At 46.4% G+C, this 26,016-nt stretch overlaps 1 protein-coding gene across 2 annotated transcripts in view; it reads right to left on the bottom strand.

The window, feature by feature from the left end:
* ARMH4 (armadillo like helical domain containing 4) overlaps window positions 1-26,016 on the bottom strand; it is a 70,397-nt gene that overhangs the window by 9,702 nt on the left and 34,679 nt on the right. The window lies entirely within an intron of this gene.

The following is a 26,016-nucleotide window of genomic DNA, read 5'->3' as shown; positions in this document are numbered from 1 at the left end:
AATAGATACTAATTAACTTGACAAGCTGATAACAATTTTCATTAGATTTCCTCTCATCCCATTCACGAAAAAGAGCAAATGTAGCAAATCAACACGAGAAACTCTTCAAGCGAGTTGGCAGGCAAGAAGCTTGCTTTTGCCTGTGCAATTCACATCTTCAGAGTGATTAAAAAAGGAAGATGAAAAGCAGTATTTCAGGTTCTGGGTTTTTAACCAGCACTTCTCATACACACAGTCGGATGAAAACCTTACAGCATGGCTATCCCCTTCCACTGGCCTCCTCCACATAGACATTCTTCCCTCTATTTGGCATAGCCTGTAACAATGCCTAAAAAAGTATTATTCCCTGTCTTTTATTCCCCTGATTTTCTGGAAGCAGCCACTGCCTGCTCTGGGAAGTCACCAGATAATATCTGAGGATTGGGATAACACTGGAAGTGCTAAATTACTAAACCAAGTAAATTTGTACTGCCATCACAGAGACTTTAATTTCCTAACAGTTAATATAAGTCCTATGAAATATGATACCCGAGAATTAAAAGTCTTTAATGGCATGTACTTTGGGATGAAATATTCAGCTAATCTCAAAGAACTGCAAGCGCTTAGCAGCGGGTGCACAACTCATTAACTCCACCGGCGACTGGATTTGTCTACACTGCACCGCAGACAAAACGCTCCGCCTTTGAGAGATCAGCTAATACTTTAACGAATTCCTACCCGTAGGTAAGAGGCAAGAAAACAGTTAAATGTTGGGTTTTTTCAGGGTTCTGCAACTGTGTTTTAAGCCCTGGTCAAGGATCCCCATTTCTCCAGAAGGACAATGCTCCGGGCACAAGGGGACTCTAGGATGTGCCAACGTCCTTCTGAGGGATATTTCTCCCAGGATGCATTAGATCGCAAATGTTACGCACCATTTATGGAGTGAGACCCTATTTCCAAGCCTGCTTTCTTATAGAAGCTCCCTTCAAAGCTTGCATGAGCAGCATTAGAGCCTGCCTGTTGGGCACATGCATGCACACCACTCAGGGTAACCGTCCTACTGAAACGAGAGCCTTACTGTGAGTGGGGAGGGTGCAGCAGTAGGGGCATCAGTTAATGGCCTTTTTATGTCTCAGATACGATACGGAGAAGCACAGCAGCTAGGAAGTAATAAGACTCAGCCCAGACATCAGCATCGCTGAATTGAACTGCATCATTTTAACAAGTTTGAAGTGATTTGGCAGTGATAGGTTAGCGGTTGGACTTGATGATCTTAAGGGTCTTTTCCAAACTTAACGATTCTATGATTCTATGATTTGAATACTCCCTTTTTAACTATTAGTAATACAACACTTTCCAAATGTAAGGATCCCGAATTGCCTAGAGGTGAAAAAAGTGTGAAGCAGGCACAGTAACGTACATGCAAACTCACCTATCTCTGACAGGTAGCTAAGAAAAAAAATCAGTTATCCAGGAGACGTACTCAGACACCCACAGCACTAGGAGATGACAAGGTGTCTACTTTTATCAACTTTTCCTGCCATTAGTCCTGACCTGCATGGACTAAGCCATAGTAAACTCAGTTGATGAAGGTGCCATCACCATCATCCTCTGCTAGTCTGCATACCTCGAATTTCTAGTATTTCACTCCCAGGGGAACACCAGCGAGGAAGGAAACACATGACTCCCCTGGGGCTAGGCTTCTTGGCTGGGTTTCTAGGTGTACCACAAAAACACTGGGTGTAAACACAGACTTTCAGGGAGACCCTACACCACTGCCTGGCTGACAGGCACGGGAGAGACCAAACACCCGGAAAGTTCTGCTTAAAACCACAAATATTGCAAACCAAAGGAATTAATCCCAAAATTCTTGCCAAAGACCCTTCTCATGACTCTCATGTTTAACGATGCTATTGTGTTTTACTCCAGGCTGCCAGGAGGAGCGGCGATGGTGACTCACAGTCACACAGTAACAGCCACAGCTTCAAACCACAGTGCACGCCTTGAAGCTTTGGACTGATGTCCTCCATGGACATCCAGACAGCTACACGCATACACACAGCGCGTGTGCACAGCCAGCTAAAGCCCCTCTGATGCTCGGTTGGCCCCAACTCAAGCTAAGCACAAAGCCTGTTTTTACATGTCTTTCACAATAATTATATGGGATTGGTGATCTCGTCAATAGTCAACCCACTTTCTTGTAGCTGGATAACAGTGGTGCCTCTAAAGCAGCAACTAACAACTCCAGAGTATTTCTGACAAGTCGTAGGCAGGGGCTGATCTAATAATATTCTACTACACGCTTCCAACAAACACAAATTCTGGCTTCGTTCCCCTCTGCTCCACAAAACGACAGCAGCACGTCCGTTGGGACCCCAAGCACTACCATATAAATCTTTATTTGCTAATTATACAATTGCTTATTATTAAACCAGACCTTGTTTTCAGCCATGTAAAGCACATGTCAGACACCTTCATAAATCAGCCCAAGCCACAGGAGAAACAACACAGCATGATTTCTCCCAGACTGGGCGCCTCTCCGAGAGACGCTCTAATGCACCCACAAGCTGGCTGGCGGGGTGAAAGCCTCTGACCTGTGCTAGGGGAAAATAATGGTCCCAAATTCAGCATCATTACACATCATTATCCATAATTAATATTCTGCACTTGGTCTTGGAAGAGGAACATTGTGGATGGCACCTACTCATAAAAATACAATGCTCTGCGAGAACACTAGGTGACTCGCCCATGAGGCCAAGCAAATAATTAGTAACAAATACCCTAGTCCATGTATTTTTCATCATCCCCTTTTGTTTTCCTTCCCTGATCACTGAACGTCCTGAACAAACGGGAACAGTCTCTGGGTGTGAAATTACTAACAAGGGTCTGCAGTGCTGGCTCCCCTTCCGTGGCATTTTAAGGGTGGTGACTAGTCCAAACTCTCTGCTTCGGCTTAATTTTGATCACCTGGTTTCATGGGGAGCTGAGTTAGGTGAGTGTGGAGCACTTCTGAAAATTACATACATAAGCTGACATTTCCTCAGTGATTTATATAATGCCTGCATCTCTGCAAATTGATTTTAAATAACATATAGCTTAAGATTAAGCAGTCCAGGAGCACAGAGGAGGAGCACGCTTATCTGGCATTGGCGTCAGGGCAGCCCAGGATGAATTCAGACAGTTACAAATGCACTGTGCTATTTTTAGTCATTTTCAGCCAGCTTTCCCCTCGAAAATGTGCAGCCAGCTATCAAGAAGCCATGGGGCCAGTTAAAGAAGTTAGGCTAATTTGCAGAGGTAAGCAGCAAGGGACAGCCAAAAAGCCCCACAAGCAAAAGCTTTCTGAAGTTTGGGTTTTGCCAGATGGAGGCTGAAGGCTCAGGAGTGGGGCAATAGGTGACATTTGAGGGTCTGCAGTATATGGCACTGGATGGCCCAGCATCTCCTTTCACCACGGAACTCTTCAATGCTATAAATCCAAACAAACCCTCATGGGAGATGGCTCTTGTGTTCTCTTCCCTCTCCTTTCCACTATGTCCTATGGCTTTGCATCCCCTACAAGAACAGATTCAGCCAGCTCACCCACGCTGCTCATCTGTTTTTTGCGGAGCTCCTCTGTACAAAGCGGGTGATCAGATATAATTTACAACAGAGGATCGAAGCGGAAGAGGTTTGGAAGCTGCCTCCAAGTTCAGCTGGAAAGATCTGCTGACAATGAAGTGCTTGCATGATTTACATCAGGGGAAAATCCATTATTTGTCACGTCTGACCAAAGAAAGTAAAATTAAGGTACCGTAACAGACCATATTCACTGCAAGTCTAAACCACAGTCTGACGCTTTCCTCCTAGGGAAGAGTCTCACCTCTTGGTGCTCTGCTCAGGGATCTTGCAGCACCCTCAGCTTACGGCCCTGCAAAGCCTCGCTACAAACACTCACCCGAAAGGAGAGGGGTTGTTAACCGAGGGTAAAGATCTGGAAAAAGTACACAAAACATTTACTGCACAGTAACTCCCATGGCTCCTGTGCATCCCCACCACGGGAAGAAGTGGGTCCACATGTACTGTTATTAGAATCACAGATTATAGAACATCTTGAGTTGGAAGGGACCCATAAGGATGATTGAGTCTAGCTCCCTGTGCTCTCCTTCCCTGCAGCCCTATCAGTGGCATTCACTCATGACCTCACTTGTCACTGTTCTGAGGACTGTCCATCTTCAAATAAGTTCTTTTTTAGCAGTCAGGTCTCTTGATCCCCTTTTTGTTCTGGAAGCTGCAGGGTACTGGGTGCCAGAGCCAGGCTCTGCCTTTAAGCCTCACCATAACGCACCATCAAATCTCTTGACAAAGGCTTTTCCCCACTTCCCTCACCAACCCCTCTGAAATCAGAAGCACAAATCCTCTGGGTTTCATGCTTTGCCAACTTTTAGTAATCTTAATTGCCTAATTACCCCCTCCGATGCAATGATAAAGCTGCTTAATAATTCTCTTAACTTCTCATTCATTCTCTCCCTTCCCAGATAAGAAAATGCAAAGACTTTACCTTCTGGTGGAGATTTCAATCAATAATTCATGCCCTCCTGCCATCAGTTTCGACTCCCCCTTCCCCTCCTGGATGCCCTGCTGCTATATCTTGTCACTGTAGTTTCACCTTATCAGCTTGTTTTAATCATATTCCCTTTTTTAATCACCATCTAAAGCAATTCTGGTTTCCCATGGCAAAACCGGCACATTACCCCTCTGCCCTGTGCATCTCGCTGTATTTTCAAATCCAGCGTTTACATCTTCATTCCAGAACTTTATCTTGATACTGATGAAGGTACATCCATCACTTTCTATTTCAATAATTCTCCACCGTGACCAACTGACCAGCGGTGAAAATGTGGCACCCAAGCTCCTGTACACTCCCCAAAGGGCAGAGAAAAGGGCTGAAGGATGGTTTTACAGTTAAGCCGGAGCTCAGGTAACCTGACCCGACCATTACATCTGTAATTCCTTAAATGCAATAGGGCTGAGAGAGCTGCACCAAGCTTCATTCTGAAAACCCAGAAAATGTCAGTCACCCCAATATGCTCAGGGAATGAAAAGATTTTGACCTAACAGCGACTGTTAATTGCTTTCAACTCCGTCTGAAATCAGAGACATCCCTATCTCAGGAACCAGAGAAGCTGCTGAAGGACAAGGTCCCCACTGCAGCAGCTGACAGTCCCCACTGTGAGCGATCTGTGCCTCAGACAAGATGCAGGAGGCGAAGACAGATAGAGCCAAGGAGCAAAGGGAGCAGCACTTTCTGAGCACCGGCAGTGCCTGCAGTGGATGTTGCGTTTGCCCTGCCTTGCTCCGGCCCAGACAAGGTTGTCATCCCACCCACCGCTTCGGTTGTTGTAAGGCAGGAAAAGGCCAGCTTGGCATATTTGCAAGAGTGTGGAAATTGTAAATACGCGGTGAGGAGGCTCTGTGTAGGTCACGGTACAGTGAAACCTAACTGCGCCTTGCCGCCGATGCAGCTCAGCACAGCGCTGCCGTCGCCTTTTTCCCTAGGACAAATTCATTCACCTCTTCCACGCCTGGCTGCTATCCTGCTCTTCCCATTCCCCGTCATGAAATGGCTGGGGTTTGGTGTTGCTTCTGGTTGGGGCTAACAACTGGTGGTAGTCAGGAGGAATAAACTTCACTCCTGATGGCTAGACTTTGCTAGAGACCCCACTGCCACAGCACCTCCCTGTGTAAGCCACACTACGTTACTGTCCTCTACAGCGCCTGTTCAACCTCCGTTACATACATCTGAGCAAGGGATTTGCTATAGTTAGTCCTCCTCTTCCCTCACTTACACACACAATTTCCAAGCTGAATTCCTTGTTCCAGCAGAGGAGAGCTGGTTAAAGTCTAAAAAATAAAGAAAAGATCAATTACTTCAAATCAGTCTAGCTACACCAAGCAATCTGCCCTGTAACATTACAGATTTCATCCCTTTCCCTTGCAGGTAAGACTTTCTCTTAAATGAGACTAGTGAGAACAGTTTTGCAGAAATGCTCCGTGCTTCATCTGCTCAGCTCTGACGAGTTAATGCCACAAGGCTGCAGTCGCCTCCTTTCCCTTAAAAACACAATTGCCAATTTACTTACTAGCACAAATAAATCATAGAGAAAATGGATTTTGGCTGGAAGGCAGTGTGTTTTTAATTCCAGAAGAAAAGCTATACTTATTTGATGGGAATTTTGATGAATGCATTTCCCCCCACACCCAATTCAAGAAGACTTGAACGGCTGGATAATCAAACAAACGTCAAACTGACAATTACCGTTTCGTTTTCAGAAAAAAAATTTTGGTTGGGTGAACTTTGAATTAACAAAGCGAACTCTAATAGTTACTATGCAACTGTCTGTTTTATTAACTGCACCAACTACAACCTCCTCCCCATCTGCCCAGCTACAGCCCACGCCTGGCTGCACGCTGCCGCCTGCCACAACCCACTAAGCCTCTTCAGAGAGGAAGGGAGATGGGGAGGACAACTCGCCACGCTCACCCAGAAAGCAGAAACTCAAATGGGCATCCTAACTCCTTCCCTGACCTTACCAATCCTTCTGGCACTGCCTTCCCCGTGCCATTAGGCCAGGTTTCTCCTTTTCCTTTTCCCTTGCACTTTTTCAGCTGATTTCCACTTTGAACTGCCCACACCGAGTAGCCACTTGCTGAGCTTCTGCCTTTGCATTTCTCTGTAAACCCAGTTCTTTTGCCTTGAAAACACTTGTTGGCATAGACAAATTATTTGTTTCTCCCCAGGTGATCCCAGACAGGTGCAAAATGTTACAACAAAGCCAAGGCTGAAAACCTCTCAGTATCCTAAGAGTTAAAGGCATCAGCAGGACATTGCTGTGAATTGGCTGTCACGATCTGTAGTATGATTAAACACTTACTGGATCGCACCGTGTCCAAAAGCTGCGCACGCTCTGGGAGAGGAAATGCAAACCTTGCTTATGGAAACGGCAACGCCTGCGCCGGAGCACACGCTGGACCAGGTCCTCCACCGCTCTGCCCTGGCACAGCTCCTACAGCAACACACGGACTTACCACCCTGCTTTAGCTAATGGGTTTTCTTGCGTGCTTAAAATGTTCATATGCACCAGCTTTCATTCATTACATAGTTACAGTGTCCATACTAGGAATATAAAGCATTCCTAAAAATCTAATTGGGATGCTTTAGCCACCAACTGGCTCTGCCACTTGTAGCTACCCCTCCTCCTCTGTAAAATGCATGTCTTCACCTGAAAGGGAAAAAACCGTTTCCAAGACTTAAGGTATATCCCATCAAATTTCAGGTACTTAACTGAGATGCCCAAATGAAAAGTCTATCTACCTTCAACTCTGAGTCACCGCAAGAGAGACTGCCACCTGCACGATCTCATCCACCCCGCTCCAGGTCTGATTTTCCCTCTGAAGAAGCCCTCCTCCCTGCTGGATACAGACATATGAGCAACTCTGACGCTTCACTTGGAGGGGAGGCTCCTGCACCAAACTGCCTGGATGTTTTCAAACAGCAAGTTTCATTTGGAGCAAGTGCAAAGCATAGAGACAAGATGGGTGAGGGTGAAGGAAGAAGCACAAAGGCGATGAAGCCAGAGGACCTGGAACGGAGCCCACACAATACTACTATTGACACATATTGTGAGTTATTGCACACAGAAGCTGCCTGATTCCTGCTCCGACTGTGATGCTATCTTCTGTCCCTCCCTCTGTAGTCCAGCCTCCATACCATTAGTCTTACTGAACAAAGGAGAGAAAGAGAAACACCTTAAAAACTCCTAAAAAGACTTCAAATGCAACAGCTGCTCTACAAGGTAAATGTACCACAACTGCAAGATCTAATATCCTGAGGCTAAAAGCAAATACAGCGGGGTCCAATAGGCAACGGTGAAAATTTCCATTCAGAACTCCAGCCCTGGGTTCCCTTGGCTGAGACGCCACAAACAGCAAATGCTGATTTGGGTCTCAAGGGCTTCCAGGCCTGCCAGCAGGTCTTCACGCTGCATTTCTGCTTCAGCTCCTCTCCAAAGGAAGCAGCGTACCCAAAGCGGGGTAGTGCTTTCACGGAAGTTGTGGGTTCATCTTGTTGCTCTTTGGAAATTTTTAATCCGTTCTTTGGGTTACGGGAGTCCAGGTTAATACCACTCGCCTGGTCCTTGCAGCAAGCAATGAGGGCGCTTGCACACGTCCATCCCAGCCCAGTGTGATCTGGGCTAGGGGAGGGGGAGCCGCAGAGGGAATTCCGCTGGGCAGCAGAGTTAAACATCTGTACAGCAAAATTTTACAAGAATTCAGAGTGCAGAGATTAGCACAAACTCTGGAAGAGATATATTAGTGCCCTGAAAAAGCACTGAAAAAGCCCGTGAGGGCGTTCTTTCCTAGGACACGTGGCTCTTCAATTGCTGCTTTTATGTAGTAATATTTGGAGAGTGGTACGTAAATAAACGAAACACAAGAGCTATCTTAAAAAGGGTATTAAAGCTGCAAAGTCAAGACTCATGAGTAAAGAAACACTCCGTTTTGTATATTCAGCAGGATACCACATCTAATTGCCCAATATGTTTTCTCAGAGGTTTCCAATTTAAAAAAAATTATTGATGGTTTATTTTTTTCCCCTCCCTTCATCCACTGGAGCAGGTGAACTCCTCAAGCCGAAAGTTTCTCAAAAAGTCTGGGGCAAGCAGCTTGGAAAATTTTGGTCAAAACAGTTAAAATTTGGCACAGTTATCAGGAACTAGAATATAACAGGAAACATCTGACAAGTTTTATGATTGGCATGGCTGTTATTGCCAGGCAAGTCACACATGTGCAGATTTACACAGCAATGCCTTATGAGGGAAGCGCTATCCTTCCATAGTAAGCGCATCTCAACCTCAATGACAGGTTTTTTAAAAAAGCTTTAAGGTATGTTGAGTTCCTCAGTTGCCTGTTTCCTGGTCTGCAGCAGCTGAGGACGCGGCCCTAGAACATAAATTCTTCCTGTTGTGTCTGCAATCTGCCCAAGTCATCTTGGGATTAGAGAAAACAAAGCGCGATAAATAACGGCGCGGAGCCGCTCTGCGGCTGTTGGGAAGCTGTGCCATCTGACGCCACCGACGCCTAGAGCCAAGCTGCAGAAATGGTTTGGGGATCTTTGTGCTTACGTTAAGCCAATCTCATAGCTCTTTTTGGCACCAAGTCGCCCTGAAATCGCCAGTGGTTTTGCCTGAGCTACGGCTGTAGGATTTGGCCCTGTATATCTGTAGAAAAAGTACATGGAATGGAAATCAGCCCCATGCTACCTTTTAATGCCCATTTTTCAACAAATCTATTTTCTGCTCCATAACACAGCATCCTTTCCCATAATCTGGGAAAGACAGGTACGTTTTTGTGAATTAAAATTAAACGTCAAGTCATGGTGATGGGGGGAGTGAAAAAGCTGGAGAGGCTGCAGATGGAGAGCGCCTCACGCATCCCCCTGCTCTAACAGCATCTCATTTCTGCTGCAGGACGGCAGCAAAACAACGGCCGCTGTTATTTGACTAAATACCTTCTAAACCTCCAGCTGAAGCCACGTGATTTTCCCCGCTACAGAGAGGAGAGGCCATGTCTCCATGCGGGTACTCAACCCACTCATTCAGCCCTCTCTAAATGCAAGCCGCATAGATCTTCGTGTCCTCCTGACAGAGCCCACATCCTTACCTACTTTAAAGGATCAGCAACTAAACTGCAAAATTTCTTTCTGTACTTCAGTTTATATCTGATATTAATCAGGCTCTGAAAAGATTCTTAGTTTGCCTTTTTCCCTCCATAAAGAGCAAATGTAATTTTCAGAATCATTTTTCCTGGGGACGCTGTATGAAGGATTTGATTGCAGCAAGCGAGGCTGAAATAGGGTATTTTCCATTTTTGTATTTAAGAAAAATAATGTATTTTTTCTTATTTCAATTTTTGGCCTTTATTTCAGCTGGCAAGATGCAGCACTTGTTATGAAATGACATAAAGATCAATAAAGTGCTAAATGGTTGGAAATTAAAATGATGGAGTTGACCTCTAAAGGAAAAAACAGATACTGAACTGTGTTTTCAGCAAACAATTATTCTAGTAATTAAACCACAAAGCCCTGAGTATCGATTAGATGCTAGAAATAAAATCTGATTATCTCAGAGACTCATTTTCATGCAAATACTTAGGAACACGAGCAGGCTGAGCTCTGTCCAGTGTTAGTCACAGAAGGAAAATGCACTTGCTTATATTTGCTAACAGAAAAAGTCTGATCCCACATTCCTCTTGCATCAAGAACTGAACGTTGACTCCCACTGTGATTCGACGCTCTTGTGATGAAACACCAAATGGGGACTTAAGGTTCCTGAGGCTGGTTTGATAGCCTTGCAATTGACTTCTTGTATAACCACAGGCAAGTAAATCAATCTCTGTTATTCCATTTCCCATCCTTACCATGGGAATATTAAGGGTCTAATACATAACATTTACTCTGTCTTTTCTGTTTCTCTTGTGAGTTGCTTCTGTCAGAGCCTCTTCCTACATATTTTAATAGCCCCTACTGTAACATCTCCATCTGGATGTGATGTTCTAGAAGCTAATACAGTACATATATTAAATCACAGTAAAATGGTCTTATTCAGAAACAAATGGTCTTTAGGAAGCCATTATCTTAAGTATCAAAGTATCTAGGGTGCTAAGGAAAAAACAAATATTTTTTCCTTTCCCTACCCTCATTAGCATCCACTCAGACTGTATTACCTGCTCTTGAAGACATGACATGCAGAGAAGTTTTTAACAAATGCTTGCAGGGAGAAGCAAATTGTCAGATAAATATAGGACCAAAGAGGGAAGAACTCTGCTGCTCAGAAAGCTGATCTGGGCCTGTATTTGTGACAGAAATTGAACCTGATCTTACCCCTGCTCCAGGAAGGAAGATGAAACGTGGGACAGGTGCCTTTCCCTATTTGGTGAAACTCCACTAACTTCAGCCGAGCTGCACCGTTTCCACCAGAGGACGTACCCTGCCCAGGTATGCTGCCACATGATACGCCTGTAGTGTCCACTGATACCTTCAACATCATGAGGAAAATCATGCATGCTGCCAGAAGAAGCCCAGCTCCAGGGAGGAGGTGATACCCGACTGCTACTTGTAAATCTGTGCCAGCCTGGACTTCATGCTTGGTGCTAACAAAGGTCCACGAAAAGATGCTGTTTCATTTGATTCACGCAGTCCCTTACCAACTGTCAGCTAAGGACAACATGAACCTGACCGAAGACTCAAATACAGTATATATTAAGCCCCAAATGGTCAATACCCATCTCCACTTATGGTAAAATTCACAACTGTGAAGCAAAGCATCCTTACCCTGAAGCACTGGAACAAGCTGCCCAGAGAGGTGGCAGATGCCTCATCCCTGGAAAGATCCAAGGCCAGGCAGGACGGGGCTCCGAGCAACCTGATCTAGTTGAAGATGTCGCTGCTCATGGCAGAGGGGTTGGACTAGATGCCCTCTAATGGTCCCTTCCGACCCAAACCATTCTACAATTCTATGATTCTATGATCCAGTGAAGAAGGGAAGAAAAAATGTACTGGTTTCATTAGGCAGGTGAAAGAAGTAAATGAATTTTCCCCAGAACTCTCCCAGCTACCTGCAATGTTCACAGCAGACCTATGGGGATGGGCCCCAGGGAAAGTACAAAGAGGGGAAAGGGAAGAAGCAAAGCGCAAACCAGTGCAGAGAGAACATGGAAACGGTAGGACCTTACTAGTAGTACAGTGATTTTCCCGTGTGCTTACATCTCCCAGTGATGTATTTCTGCTGTCTACAAATGGCCTCTGTCACTGCAGATTTTATCCCCTAAAAACCGGACAAACTTCAGAAATTACGGCACTTGAGAGAGGGCAGGTCACTGAGGTCGCAGGAAAGGCGGGTACCGGGAGACTGCTGATTAGACCCCAAGCTCCAGGAAAGTGATGACAAAAATACTTCATGCCTGGAAGTGAGGCAGACAGGGAGGTAATGACACTGAACATCATGCCAAGGCAGCATGAGTGATGGCTCCTACTTGCTGTAATGCATTTTGAATGAACACTACCACCCTAAATTTATAGTGTATAAAGTGGTGGGGGGGAGTCCTCTCTGTACATCCCGTGAAGACCTGTAAGACCAGGCTAAACTAGAAGCCAAGCGACAGGATCTGATGCGTCAGAAAGTGTTACAGCACTGACCAAAATGAAATGTAAGTCAGAAATGTAATTCTCATCGTACCAGGATGCTTGGTGCCTACAGGAACCAGTGTGACTGTGGGAAATCATCCAGCCACAGGAACCAGGGGGATGGATCCACTCGCGGCAGAAACCAGCCCCTCCAGTGGGAACATGCTCCGCTCCCCGGTGCGGGCAAGCCCCACACGCAGTCTGGCAGCTGTCTTAAAATGGGAAGAGGCTCAGGTTAAGGAACATTTTGTAGCAATTTCAGACTTGAACAGTCACCTCCCGGGTGAAGGCTTTGTGCCTCTTCGTATGATGTGTCCAACACTGCAGCAGCCTGAACGCCAGAGGAGCAGCGTGCCTGGGATGGGATGAAGGTCAGCACTACAAGTCCCAAGGCTGGAATTAAATATAAAGGATTTGTAGTGAAGTGAGAGCAAATCCTGATTTGATCCATCACCTACTTTCCCCTGAGACCTACAAGTTCTAGACGAGCAGCAGGTACACCCCCTGCTCCTCAGCAGTAAGCTTGCAAGCTGCTTGGCTCATCCTACCAGCCAAACAGTCCAGGAACAGTGAAGCAATGGCATGTTGTGAGGTGGTGGTGAGGTGGCAGTGTCTAGTTTTGTTTCTTCTGCACAACAATAAAAAATTGTTGCCCTTTGACAGAGTGCTTGAGAACATGCTGCATTGCTAGAGGCTTAAGAATCTGGACTTCCCTCCCATTTCTCAGGCCTGCAAGACTCATGGCCAGCAGTGGAGTGAGCACAAGGAAGCGCGGGCAGCACTTCTCCACCAAGGCTCTTGACCATGCTGTGGTTTGCTGGTGAACGCAAACTCGCAGCTGTACCGAGGATGATGCAGTAAGGAAGAAGATCCTGCAATGGGGAGAAAAAGCTGTCAGTGACAGCACGGGAGGGCAATGGGGACATGGTGAGGGAGGGAAGAGGCTGCTCTGATTGTCCCCGAGCACTCATATGGTGAGGTCCCTCTCTCAGCTAGCTCCTAGGTGCTACCGCACCGCCAGAGAGTAAAGAAGATGACTTATTCCTGTTCTCCTCCAGGCTGGGCTGGCCATAGGACAGGTCTTTTCAGTGGTCAAGTCCGCCGAGGTGCTTAGGAATGTTCCCATCCAACACTAGGTGATGTAAGGAAAGATCTGGTCCCAGAAAAGCTGAAAAAGGAGATAAGCCCTAAATACAGTCTTTCTAAGCTCATTTCTGAGACAAGCTGCAATTGTTCGTATGATGTGTCCAACACTGCAGCAGCCTGAACGCCAGAGGAGCAGCGTGCCTGGGATGGGATGAAGGTCAGCACTACAAGTCCCAAAGGCATCTCATTATCAGAGCAACAAGGCTCCTCTCATAACATTGGCCAAACCTCAAAGTAGCTCTGAGATGGAGCTTGCTGCTGGAAGAGATGGGATGGTACAGCTGCCCATCAGAGAAGCATTCACCAGCACCTCCAGCCAATGTGCTGGGGCCTCCCTCTCCTACTGCTATGCATCAAAGCTTGGGCTGCCCCCGTCATTGGACGGGACAGGACAACAAGAAAGGATGTAGCTAAAACACAGGATAAGGAACTATCACATCTATCAATGCAATGAAAATCCACAATCACAGCGGGATTGTGGGATAGGGGAACTCACAAATATTACACTGCTTTGTTCCAAAACAGCGGTTATGGTCTTCCAATCATACCAGGACTTTCCAGGCCTTCGATGAGATACTCTTAGAAACCCAGGAAACTCTCCCTTCACCACCAAGGGGAGTCAAACCCAGCCTTGATCAAGCAAAATCTCTGCAATATGTCAGTGACTGGAGCTTGGGGACCATCTCCCTAACTATGATAACTAGGACAAACCAGGAAACTTAGTGCCAACCAAAATGGTGGTTCTGGCTGTCTTTTGTGTTGTGAGAGTGATGAAGAGAAGATGCAGTCCAGAAGGGATCCGGGTTCCAGGAGCCCTGCCGAAGTTACTTCATGTCTCTGAGTCTCAGCTCCCCAAATGCAGAAGAGGATTAATGAGATCAGCTGCCTTTGAGAAACATCTTGCACAAGACCTGTTCTGCAGAGGGAGCTGGACACTATTATTTGTAGAACCAACCCTGGAGCTGCACAACGAGGATAATTATTCAGCTCTTCTATTTCTAAAGAAGCCGATGTTTTGCAAGCATTGGAAAAATTTTATAATGTGTTGTTTGCCATAAATGCAGTAATTATATCTAAAACTCTTCATTAACATGGAAATGACAAATAACAAATTAAAATCAAGCATCTACAATTAGGCTAAAATGCCATGGTAATTTATTATTCTTTGCAAGAAATCATTTTTCACATAATTTACTGTGAATGAGGTCTCATTATGTAACGATATTCAGCTCTTCCACTACTTTTCAGCTTTATTAATTGCATTCACAACAGTTCTCTGATATAAGCAAGCAGCGTTATCTTAATCTACTGACTGGGAATCCAAACCTGAAAGCATCGACGGGACGTACTTACAGCCAAATGGAGGCAGGAAGACCCAAAGCCAGTGGAGAAAGCAGGGGCAAAATCTGCAAATATATTCAGCACAGATACGATTCTGTTCCAGCTGAGAAAAGGAATTTGCATTTCATCACAAAGAGGTTCAGACCAGCACTGAGTTCTGCCAATCTCACCCAAAGTCCTATTTCACTGCCATAACAAAAATTATCTAGATGACACTTCCTTCTCAGTTAATAGCAAAGCTTCTTATTGAAAGTTGGGCCATGAGGCAATGAGTGTTCAAAGGCAGTGGGTATTTCTCAGTAGTGATGACTCAGACACCTGACAGCAATCAAACCAAAATGGTTTTACTGAGTCTGTACTGGCTGAGGAGAAGGAGTTTGACAGAAAAAAAACTCTCCTAGGAGGCAGAATGTGACAGTCTGATGCTGGGCTGTTCAAATGAAGGAGCCACAAATATATTTGGTAGATGAATAGAGAAGGCAGCTCCCTTCTTAGCCTGCATAGGGGGACAAGGCTGATCTCAAACAATTTAACACTGAAAAGTCTCTGACGGGAAATGCTTTGAAGGAGAGGAGCAATTTTGGTTACCTCCAGACTGGCAACTTCAGTGTACATGCCATGGTAGGATCTGGCTTTTTTGTCTTCTGCATGAGGCCAAATTCAACCCCCCAACAAGCAGACCTGGGTCCATGGTGTACAACTGTACTGGCAGGACTCAGCACTGCACAGCACACTGGTACAGTGCCTGGCCATCACCTGGACCCTGCAACCCCTGGCTCGCCCTTAGATTTCATCTACAGCCTGGAGAGGTGGCCTGGTTTGAGAGAATAAACCCAAACCGAGCTCCAGCCCTACCTCCATGTCCCTCTGGCCTTGCACTTTCAACCTAGGTCCTCGTATATGAAGTTTAATTGCTGTGGAGTGGCTATTCCAGGGGCTGCAGAGAAGCAAAACCTCTCCTTCCTCTGCAGAGCCTATTGACAGTTACGGGTGAGACTTTGCAGACAAACCAATATCCCAAAATCTTGTTTGCTGCCACCCCCTGAACCTTGTGAAATCATCATTACCTCCCACACAGCTCTGCACGGTGCTGCAAGTGAAAGGGTTAATTTATCCTCAGATCATCCATTAACTGCATTTTCCTTTTATTTCATATATGGCACAGAGCACCGTTCCTGCAAGATTAATGTCTGTGTGACTTCAGTCTCCATGGGGTTTGCTGCTGCCCTCAAGCACCCACACTCAGTGCTGTGGCATTCTGCATCCCAACCCTTCCAATCAGGAATTAATGGATCTGGTGTTTCTCCAAGCAGATTAAGATAATCTGTAACAATTTACTTACACTGAAAGGGCATTACCCTGATTGGAACTGGTCAGAGACCACTCTCTGATTAGGATAGTGATATGATGTGGCTCTAAGATGATGTTTTGGAACACGAACATCTCCGAATGAACTCCTGGTTTTGCTGCCATCATCTGTTCAAATAATGAAGAAATGATTTGACATGTGAGAATCTTCACAAAATTATCTGGATAAAGCTTCAGAGCTTAATCAGCTTTCAAAGTAGCAGCAAATGTTTATTATCTAAATCCTGATGGCCACTCCCTACTGCTTAGCTTCCAAAGCCCACGAAATGGGCCAGAAAGCTTTCTGTTGACAAGTGCTGTATCAGGTCCTCTAGGAGGACAAACTCTACAGAGGCAGACATATAAAGAAGGCACTGACAAGCCCCAAGGAAGGAATAAACAGAGGACACTTCTTAAGCTTATTTTTGTAGTGGCCTGACTGCACTGTGGTTTTAAAAGAGATTAGACACACTGAAGAAATTAATTCACACATGTATTGGGTTTGCATAGCAAGGTTTTGGTAGCGGTGGGGCTACACGGGTGGCTTCTGTGAGAAGATGCCAGAAGTTTCCCCCATTTCTGACAGAGCCAATGCCAGGTGGCTCCAAGTTGGACCCGCTGCTGGCCGAGGCTGAGCCCACCAGTGATGGTGGTAGCACCTCTGGGATGACATATTTAAGAAGGGGGGAAAAAAAAAATCCCTGTACAGCAGCAACTTCAGCCTGAGAGAGGAATGAGAATATATGTGAGAGGACCAACTCTGCAGACACCAAGGTCACTGAAGGAGGAGGTGGAGGAGGTGCTCCAGGCACTGGAGCAGATTCCTCTGCAGCCTGTGTTGAAGACTATGGTGAGGCAGGCTGTCCCCCTGCAGCCCATGGAGGTCCACGGTGGAGCAGAGATCCACCTGCAGCCCGTGCAGGGCCCCACGCCAGAGCAGGTGGATGTGCCTGACGGAGGCTGTGACCCCGTGGAGAGCCCGCACTGGAGCGGGCTGCTGGCAGGACCTGCCCTGGGGGCACCCACGCTGGAGCGGTCTGCTCCTGAAGGAGTGCCCTGTGGAAGGGACCCACGCTGGAGCAGTTCATAAAGAACTGTGGGCCATGGGAAGGCCCATGTTGGAGAAGTTTGTGGAAGACTGTCTCTTGTGGGTGGGCCCCCACGCTGGAGCAAGCGAAGAGCATGAGGAGGGAGGAGCGACAGAGACAACACATGACGAACTGATCGCAACCCCCATTCCCCGTCCCGCTGCGCTGCTTGCAGGGCAGATTTCTCTACAGAAATCAGGAGAGAAGTTGAGCCCAGGAAGAAGGGAGGGGTGAGGGGAAGGATTTTCAAGATTTGGTTTTATTTCTCATTATCTTACTCTGATTTGACTGGTAATAAATTAACTTCCCCAAGTCAAGTCAAGCTGCTGAGTGATATCCCTGTCCTTATCTCAACCCATAGCCTTTTGTGCTATCTTCTCTCCCCAGTCTAGCTGAGGAGAGGGAGCAATAGAGCAGCTTGGTGGGCACTTGGCGTCCAGCCCAGGTCAACCCACTGCAACGTGTAAAGGTTTTCCCAACCATACACAACCTGCTTTCATCTTGATGACCACCTCCCCAACACGACTTGACGCTTATGTGTCAGCAGAACAATGCTACAGGCTCTCTCCTCCATGGCCCCACGCACCAGGAAGGAGTCGTTCACCCCACGCTGACCAGCTGCTTCATGCCCACCAGGTAAGACATGCAACAGGGTCAGAGCTCAAAGGGAGACTCCCTCAAGGCCCATGCCCAGCTGTAGGGCAGCCACTCCTCCCGAGACCTCCAGGTTCTTGTCAGATGATGGGATGCATCAGGCTACATACTCCATCACACAGAGACTCGTTCACACCCCGAAAAAATGGCGAGGTGGGAGACCCTTGTCCAAACTCACCGCAGGCAACTCTCACTCCCAGTCTGGAAGGATTGTAAGATACGGCATCACCCATGAGGTAAGGGGATGCAACCAAGGTCAAAAAAGACAAGAAGCAGCAGGAGAAGGCACGATGAAATATTTAGAGACCTTTGCCAGGATTTTGTATCTCCCGGTGTGCTGATAAATCTCCACGTTACATGCTAAAAGTAATCAGCCTGGAGAAAGACACAGGCATTTCATCAGACTTCAAGCAGGGGGCTGGTCACTTATCTTTCAACAAGTCTTGCAAAATCCTGCAAAGAAGTCAGTGAGCAAGCTCTAATCTCAAAGGCAATGTTAATAGTCTTCCCTGAGGAGGAAATTGTTATCCAACAGCATATTTCAGAAATACACAAAGCCAAGAAAAGGTTGGGAACCAGAAGTTTCTTTCGGCTGTTTCGAAAGTATCACAGTCCATCAGACAGGAGAGTGCTGTGTCTGATTAAGCTGCATTTTTTTGTTAGTTTATAACTGCAAGTATTCTGCCTAGAGAATTCCCTGGGGAAAGGCTGCCTTTTCCACAGCACAAACAAAACCTCTACGGGCCACCTAAAATCTGCAATTCTTTGTAGGTACAGAAAACAGTGAAACTGCAGAGTACCTCCAAAATTTAGTCCTAAACATGAAAGAAAATTACTGGCCTTATCCTATACAGTTGTGAATTGGTTGACAGATTTAGGCAATTACTCATTAAGCCTAGTTAGGAGTTTGGTCGATGGACAAGATGAAGTGTTGACTCAAACCAGTTCATCAAAACATCCTGATTTATATCCTGATTTATAAATCTGTTCCTTGACTTAGAAATGCTATTTGTCCACATTTACTTTAACTCGAAGAGACACAAGAGCTTAAGTTTCATTTTCAAAGTCCATTTCTAAGATATAACAAACAGATCTACCAAAGCCAAAGGAGTAACAAACCACACATTTCCGTATGAGCTCTTGGACCCATAACCCATGTGCCTTTGGGAATCCACAGCCAATTTGTGCATACAAGAAAATCTCCATTCCAATATCTGTGAATAGCAAATGAGACCCTGCGAAACAGAGCAGGGCAAACATATCTGGTGCTTGCTGAAAATGCTATTACTTTCTATGCTATTGCACCAGCTTTTCTGCATTGAGGACGTGAGAAAAGATCCTGCCTGTGCTGCAAGCAGGAAATTCACTCAGCCCAACAGCGACAACAACTGCAGGGCAAACGAGCCGCAAAAGAAAATGTGCAGAGTCCCCAGCAAGGGAAGGGGATGACATGGGCTTACACTGATGTCCGTACTCAGCTGCACGTCTTTGGTCTCTGATTTCAGCATCAAAACGTTTTATGTGGAACCTGGTGAACCTGAAAGACACTGCTCAGATAAGCACCTTGGAAGGTACCCTGACTTACTGAGTCACATCTCCCGGTCGGTGCGCAAACCCAGACGGTTTCTGGGGTTCCTGCCCTGGCACATAGTTAAGGGCTTTAGCGGGAAGCTTGTGCTGAAGGAAGAGAATATAAGAATGGCTGTACTGGATCAGCTCAGCGCCGCATTCCATCTCTGAAAGCAGATGCTCACAGAAAAGCCTAAACGCAGGGCAAACACACAGTTGATACTTCCCTGCCTCATTCTCCAGCCTGCAGAAATTTACTGCTGATCCAGGGGTCACAGTTTTCCTCTTTCGCAGGCTTCAACAGATATTTTTGTCTCAGAAACTGTTAACATTTATAATACAGGGAGGAAGAAAAGGAATTTCTTGTTAATTATTTCTATTACTGCAACAGCTGAAATCCCATCTGAGATGACACACTCATGATAAATGCTCTACGAACATGTAAAGGGAGACTGTATCTGCCCAAAAGAACCTAAACAAATAAGCCACCACAAAAGCATTGATGTTGTCCTGTGTATGAACACCAGGAGTCAGGCACAGGATGGGTACTTGATTTGCTCAAGGACACATAAGGAAAAAAGCAGCACTGCCAGTAATTAGAGAGATGAGGAGACGGGGCTCTGCTTACAGCCAGTCTAGATGAGACCAAAGGCCTGCCTGGCTTAGTAAGGCTGGCAGTGGCCAACAGCATCCATCTAGGAGCAGCTTACAAACAGGACAATCACACAGTCGCTCCCCTTACCCTCCGCACCTGGTGGTCTGTGGCTTAGAGACCCACAGAGCCAGAGGCAGGGTTTCTGCATTTCAAAGACTGGGATGGATTTTTCCTCTGTGAAATTGCCTACCCAAATGGAAAAGCAAATGTGCAAACTGTGGGCATCCTCAGCATCCTGTGGACAGGCGTTCTTCCATGGTTAGCAATGCACTGAGCACGTCTCCTGCAATTTGTTAGGAACCTGCCTCCTGCCTGTTTCACACGATGCTCCCCAGGTCTGGTATCAGGGGACAGTCACTCGCTGTTCCCCTGCTCAACGCTCCTGATTCTACCCACCTCGATCAAGGTCTGTGTAATCATACCTTGCACAGAACCCTATTTATCCTCTCATTATTTTTGTTATTTTATCCTTTTGGTTACCCTTCTTCTTCCATATACCTTTTCCTGCTCTGTTGTATTCTTCTCCAGATGGGCAGAACGGCACTGAGTATTTAGGGTCAGAATGATGGTTAATATTTTTTCTTTCTGTTGCTTTGTTCTCCCACATCCTGCCAGATTACTGTTTCTAATGTGTCAGCCTCCCCTTCCTCTCAGAAGGATTTGGCACAGAGGATTTGCTTTATTTTCTACTCTTTGCCATCCAACTCCCCGGATCACCATCCAAACTCACTCTATTATGGTGATAAGACTAACAATAAAAACAACTCTTAGCCTAAATTTCCCCCCGGAACTTGACTGTCCCTAGGATTTTCTCCAGAATCTCTTTCAGAAACATTATCTATGCTTTCCTACCCACCCAGGCATAAATAAGTCCTATTTTCTTCCATGACTCAGCAGGGCTATTTACTCTGAGTCTTACACCCACCCATCCCAAGCTCAGGGTGACTGTAGAGAAAACCTCTACATCACTAGTTGGGGCCTGGGACAGGGTAGGATGGGTCCAGTACTCACACCTAGGAACCCTATTAGTAAAGGCTAGTTTTAGGCAGTGCAGAACAGAGGAGGGAAACACGAAAGCAGCGGAGCCAGCAGGCCACAAGGAGAGTCTCCACCACCCTCGGCAGGACTCTGGGTAGCTGCAGACCTCTCCCAGCTCATCCCTGGGGCGTGAGGACAAGGGGCCCTCCTGCCCACCCACGCTATGTAATATACCCAGTGTCACTGTTGGCAGGAACTTGAAGCAGATTCAGAATATATTAAGAATTAAGAGTCCCACTGATTTTTAAACTGTCATATTCATCTTCAGAGTCCACACAGTAGCGACTAATCAAACCTTAATAAGTAATCATTGCTGCTGTCAATTAGTACTGTTGACGCGTACTTTCCCTACAGCAGATGACTCAGATTTGGGGATGCCAGCTCTGTTTTGGAGGGATGTCATCACAGTGCCTGTGCTGGCCCATGTTCATGTACTGTCCCAGGAGCTCCCACTAGCTTCACTGATGGCACCAGGAGACATCCTCAGGGACAGGATTCCCTGCAGCGCCCTGGGAAGGAGCCGTGCAGATGCATCCCAAATCCCACTCTGCCCCGAAGGCATTTCTGTGTGCTGAGTGCTGTCAGGGCCCACCTGCAGCCAGGCCAGTACCTCGTCTTGCACAGAGCTAATCTAGCACGGTTTGATATTTAACCATGGGCCAAATTTAACCACAGTGGCTTTTGCTCTAAGCTTGTCAGGATGCAAAGTTTGAAGTCAAACATAAGGGGCCAGTGACGCAGCCGTGCTCCGCATGAAGCAAAATGGTACACAGTCCTGGGGAAGGGTCTTCACAGTCGTAGCCCCTCCAAGGCTGCGAGACAAGAGCCTCCACTGGAGGAGCACTCACAGAAATGACGCTCAGTTTTGCTAGCTGGGATTCTGACTTTATCTGCTCCATTAAGATATGCACCTTAGCAAAAAACGCTCCTAGCTTGCCTCCATCTAGTAGAAGTTAAATTAACTCTCTGCCTCTCCTGGTCCATGCTGCAATTGTACTGGAGCACGCAACATGTGGCTGAACAGAGTTGATTCACCATGGAGTCACTGCAAAATGTGATTTAAGAGGTCGTCACAAAATACCTGAGCCACACAGACCAGCCACAGGCACATTTCCAACCAACAGAAAACATAAGGTGCTCAGCTCATCTCTCTGGGGCCAGCTGATGGCATGTCACCTTGAGGTTGCTGCACACTAAGCCCACATGCACAAGCAGCTACCGTGCTTCAGCTGATGCTCTGTAACTTGACATAAGCCTGAGGCACAAGACCGCACGAGTCTCCCAGGAAGGGTGCAATCAGGAACATATTTGCTGCCTACAGTAAAGAGAGCAAAGGGTACAGAAGTATGCACTTGCATTTTGTCTGGCAAAGAAACCCACCTCCAGCCTAGATATTACACAGCTGTACACACTTACAGGCTATATCCTTGCCCACTAAACCCCACACCATCTTCTAAATCAATAGCATACTATTTGCACTTAATAAAATCTAGCCTTCATAAACAGCACTCACAGGAACACATTCTGGCTACAGGACAGCAAATATAACCAGAAAGCATTGCTTCATCGAGGCTATTCATTCAGTCTAATACTACACTCAACCCTCTACCCAACACTCCCTACAACTGAAAAATGGGAAGAGACTGTATTTAACCAGTTCTTATAGATACAGAAGAAGGTATTTTCCTGACAGGATATTTATACTCAATCCTATCTTATAATTTTCTAAAACTTGCTTATAGACAGTTGCAAGGAAAGCCAGAACTGAGCAGGGCAAAGCAACCACCCCCCAAGGCTTACTCACAGGAAGAAACAGCTTCTGCCTAGACTGGATGGGCAGATGCCGAGACCTCTCCTCAATCCTGAATGAAAGCAAGTGCTCAGGTCTGGGTTTTGGGACAACTGTGTTGAAAGGAAACAAAATCAGGGCAATTCAAGGGGGGTGATCCTATGCCAGGTTGATGGGGTGTTATGGGGAGAGAGCGGCCATTGAGGGCCCTTTGAAATTCTCCACTGGCGTTAGACCTGTCCTCAGACGTGCAAAGAGAAATGCCAGCTCAACTTCCATGTGTAGCAAAAGCGCAGAAAGGCCATCACGATGTCGCATGTGCCAGGACACGAGGTCTGACAGGCACCTCGGAGCAGCATCCAGCTCGCCTTGGCATGGGCATCCATAAGCCAGTATGATGGATGCAACAGCATGTTCAGCTTACGGGGGCAGCGACAGGAACGCAGCACGTGACACTGTGAAACAAAACAGGGCGTCCCCTGGGGACACACACTGCGGCTGCAGAACGGGTGGCGAGGAGGACAGAGCTCAGCCCCAGTGACTCTATCGAGCTCCTTGCTAAAAACAAGCACAAGCCTCAGCATCCACTACTGCAAAACTAGATTGTGCAAAAGCCTGGGTGAGAAAGTCAGCCCGAGCAGTCAGAGGGAAATGGGGGGATGTGGGGAAAGCGACGTAGAACAGGAAAAAAACTGGAGAAACTCTTGGCCTTGCTTCACATTAATAAAGCCTGAAGTGCAGATGGTGTTGCCGGTACATTAAAATAAATGATAGGCTATTGGGGAATAGCCTTGCTGAAAACCTTTATTATATCCCAGGCTTGGATGAGACTGTGATTAGAGTTATTAAAAAACAAGTGGGGGGAAGCACAAAAGCCTCTAGTAATTCTCACTGTATCAAAACCCCTCTCTGTGATTAATGCTGATATCCAGCATTTTTGCAAAACAGTTGCTTGAGGTTTGAGGTAATTATTTTATTGTGAGTCAAAATCTAAGCAATTTACTTACTTCCTATGCATGTTCCTAACTCACTGTCCGGCAGGGCAGGATTTATGTGTGTATCAAGAGAGCATCCTCCCAGGAAGGAACCTGGATCTCCTTTGATCCTCAAGTCACCTTAATTTGAGTAAACACCAGAGGGGAGGTAGGTTTAGCATCAGTCATTCGTGGTTTGCACTGCCCAAGCATAGAGAAAGCGTATCTACAGTCTCATTAGAAAGGTATATTTTAAAACCATCTTCTCAATAAATTACCTCTCTCTCCCTGCTTCTTGTCGCAATGAGCTCTTCTCCTCTGTTTTTCTCTTATCGGCTCTGCAATGGAGCCAACTTTTTAACCCAAAAGATCAGCCTCTGACGCAAATCCCCAGAAGGACAGAGGCAATTCAAGGCCAATGAACCTTCCCATTCCCTCTCTCCATTTTTTTATTCTTTTGGAGGGCTGAAATGCCATGAAAACAGACAGATCTTTTGCACTGTAGTATAGATCACTATTAGAAAATAAATGTGATTTCTCCAACATAAGGACAAGTCTCTTTTTACAAGGCAAAGGCCACCCAGACTAGCACATATAGGAAAAATTAATAACTCTCACCCAGGGAAAGCTACTGCCCTGCATGTGTTCTTCAATCAGCTAAGTGATTACTAAAATCCAGAGGGCAAGAGGGCTAAAAACCATCTCCTCTGTCTAAATGGAGCCAAGTTTTCTGACACACATAAACTGAAGGATAGAAGAAGAGGCAAAGCACACTGAGATGTGATACACGCATACACTGAAATTGCAGACATGAGGAAAAAAAGGATTACTGCAGATTAAAAAGACAGCATAGACACTATGATTATATTACAGTAGGGCCAACAGACAAGGAGACAGACAGAGCCAGGGCAGCTGACAGTATGGAAGGATGCGTGTCTCACCACGCTGTGCGGAAACCCAGATGGTGCTTGGTTAGCAGATGCAGTCCAGCCTTCGCAGCACAGAGCTCTGTGCAGGCTAATGGGCCCTATCCTTCAATCCAGGCAAAAAAAACCAAGATAAATTACTTGGAGCAGCAAATGCCAAGCCATGCTCCAAGGTAGACACATCTTAACTCTAAAGGCTGTAGCAAATGGATAGATGGAGCCAAACAGCTGGAGAAGGTCAAAAACACCAGCCATGTGCTTGAGTTTTCCAGCTTTGCTTTCTTGGGCCAACAAAGGCAACCGGAGGTGCAGGCAGAAAGCCTGTTAGAAGGAGTCTTCCTGTGCTGGGAAAGCCCAGGAGCTTGGTGCTGCTGCAGGTTGCCTTTCCATGCTCCCCAGAAAGCCGAGAAGGGTGAATTTGCTCAGCTATGCTCTCCAGGCAAATTGTAGGTGACCAGTGGCCCAGACTTCAGTTCCTTTCAGCAAAGCTCCCCTAACACTCTCCGCACACAAACATCACCCAAGGCTCCCCTGCCCCACGCTGGGGTGACAGCAGTTACCACCACAGAATCTGTTGCTGTGGATATTTCTGGAGATTTTTGCATGGCACGGTAGCGAGGACGAGGGCCTGCAGGAGTGACAGCAGCCCTCAGGCTTGGATTCATCCATGCCTCCCACCATCCATTAGAAATTTCCCATGATCAGCCAGACCTCAGCTGGGACCTCTCATACTGACCAGATCAGCTATGGTGACCAAAGTCCCCTCACTCCTCCCATGAATCAGCAGACGATTTCTCCGTGGCTTCATACCGCCTCACTCCAGGACTGAAGGAGGCAGAAAAGCTGTGGATGGACAGGATCTCTTCATTCCCCCTAGCAATAGCCAGTATTTCCAGTTTAACACCTTGTCTGATGGGATCCCATCTTCTTCACAGGCAGGGAGGGGGAAGGCAGAGCCAAACCCAAGCAAATGCCTCTAAATCCACCCCCAGCTCCTGGAGGCAGCACTTAAAGGCTGGTAACAAATGGGCTTAGCCAGTCTTCCACCGACACAGGTTTAACTTGATGCATAAATCTTGTGGAAGGGCTGCTATTTCAAAGCAATGTATCTGAGGATCTTATAGTGCTGTTGTTTCTCAATATACTCCACCAAAAATGTCAGGCTAAAATATCTGCCCTGGTTTCCTGCTGGAGGTTTCAATTTTTTTATCAGCTTTATTTCACCTGTTTCTGATAGATGCTTGCTTTCATTGCTGGGAATCACCAAAACACCTTCCAATCTTCTGT

Source organism: Phalacrocorax aristotelis, chromosome 9 (genome assembly GCF_949628215.1).
Source record: "Phalacrocorax aristotelis chromosome 9, bGulAri2.1, whole genome shotgun sequence".
Lineage (NCBI taxonomy): Eukaryota > Metazoa > Chordata > Aves > Suliformes > Phalacrocoracidae > Phalacrocorax > Phalacrocorax aristotelis.
Note: the sequence above shows the minus strand (reverse complement) of the source record. Positions and strands in the feature narration are given on the sequence as shown.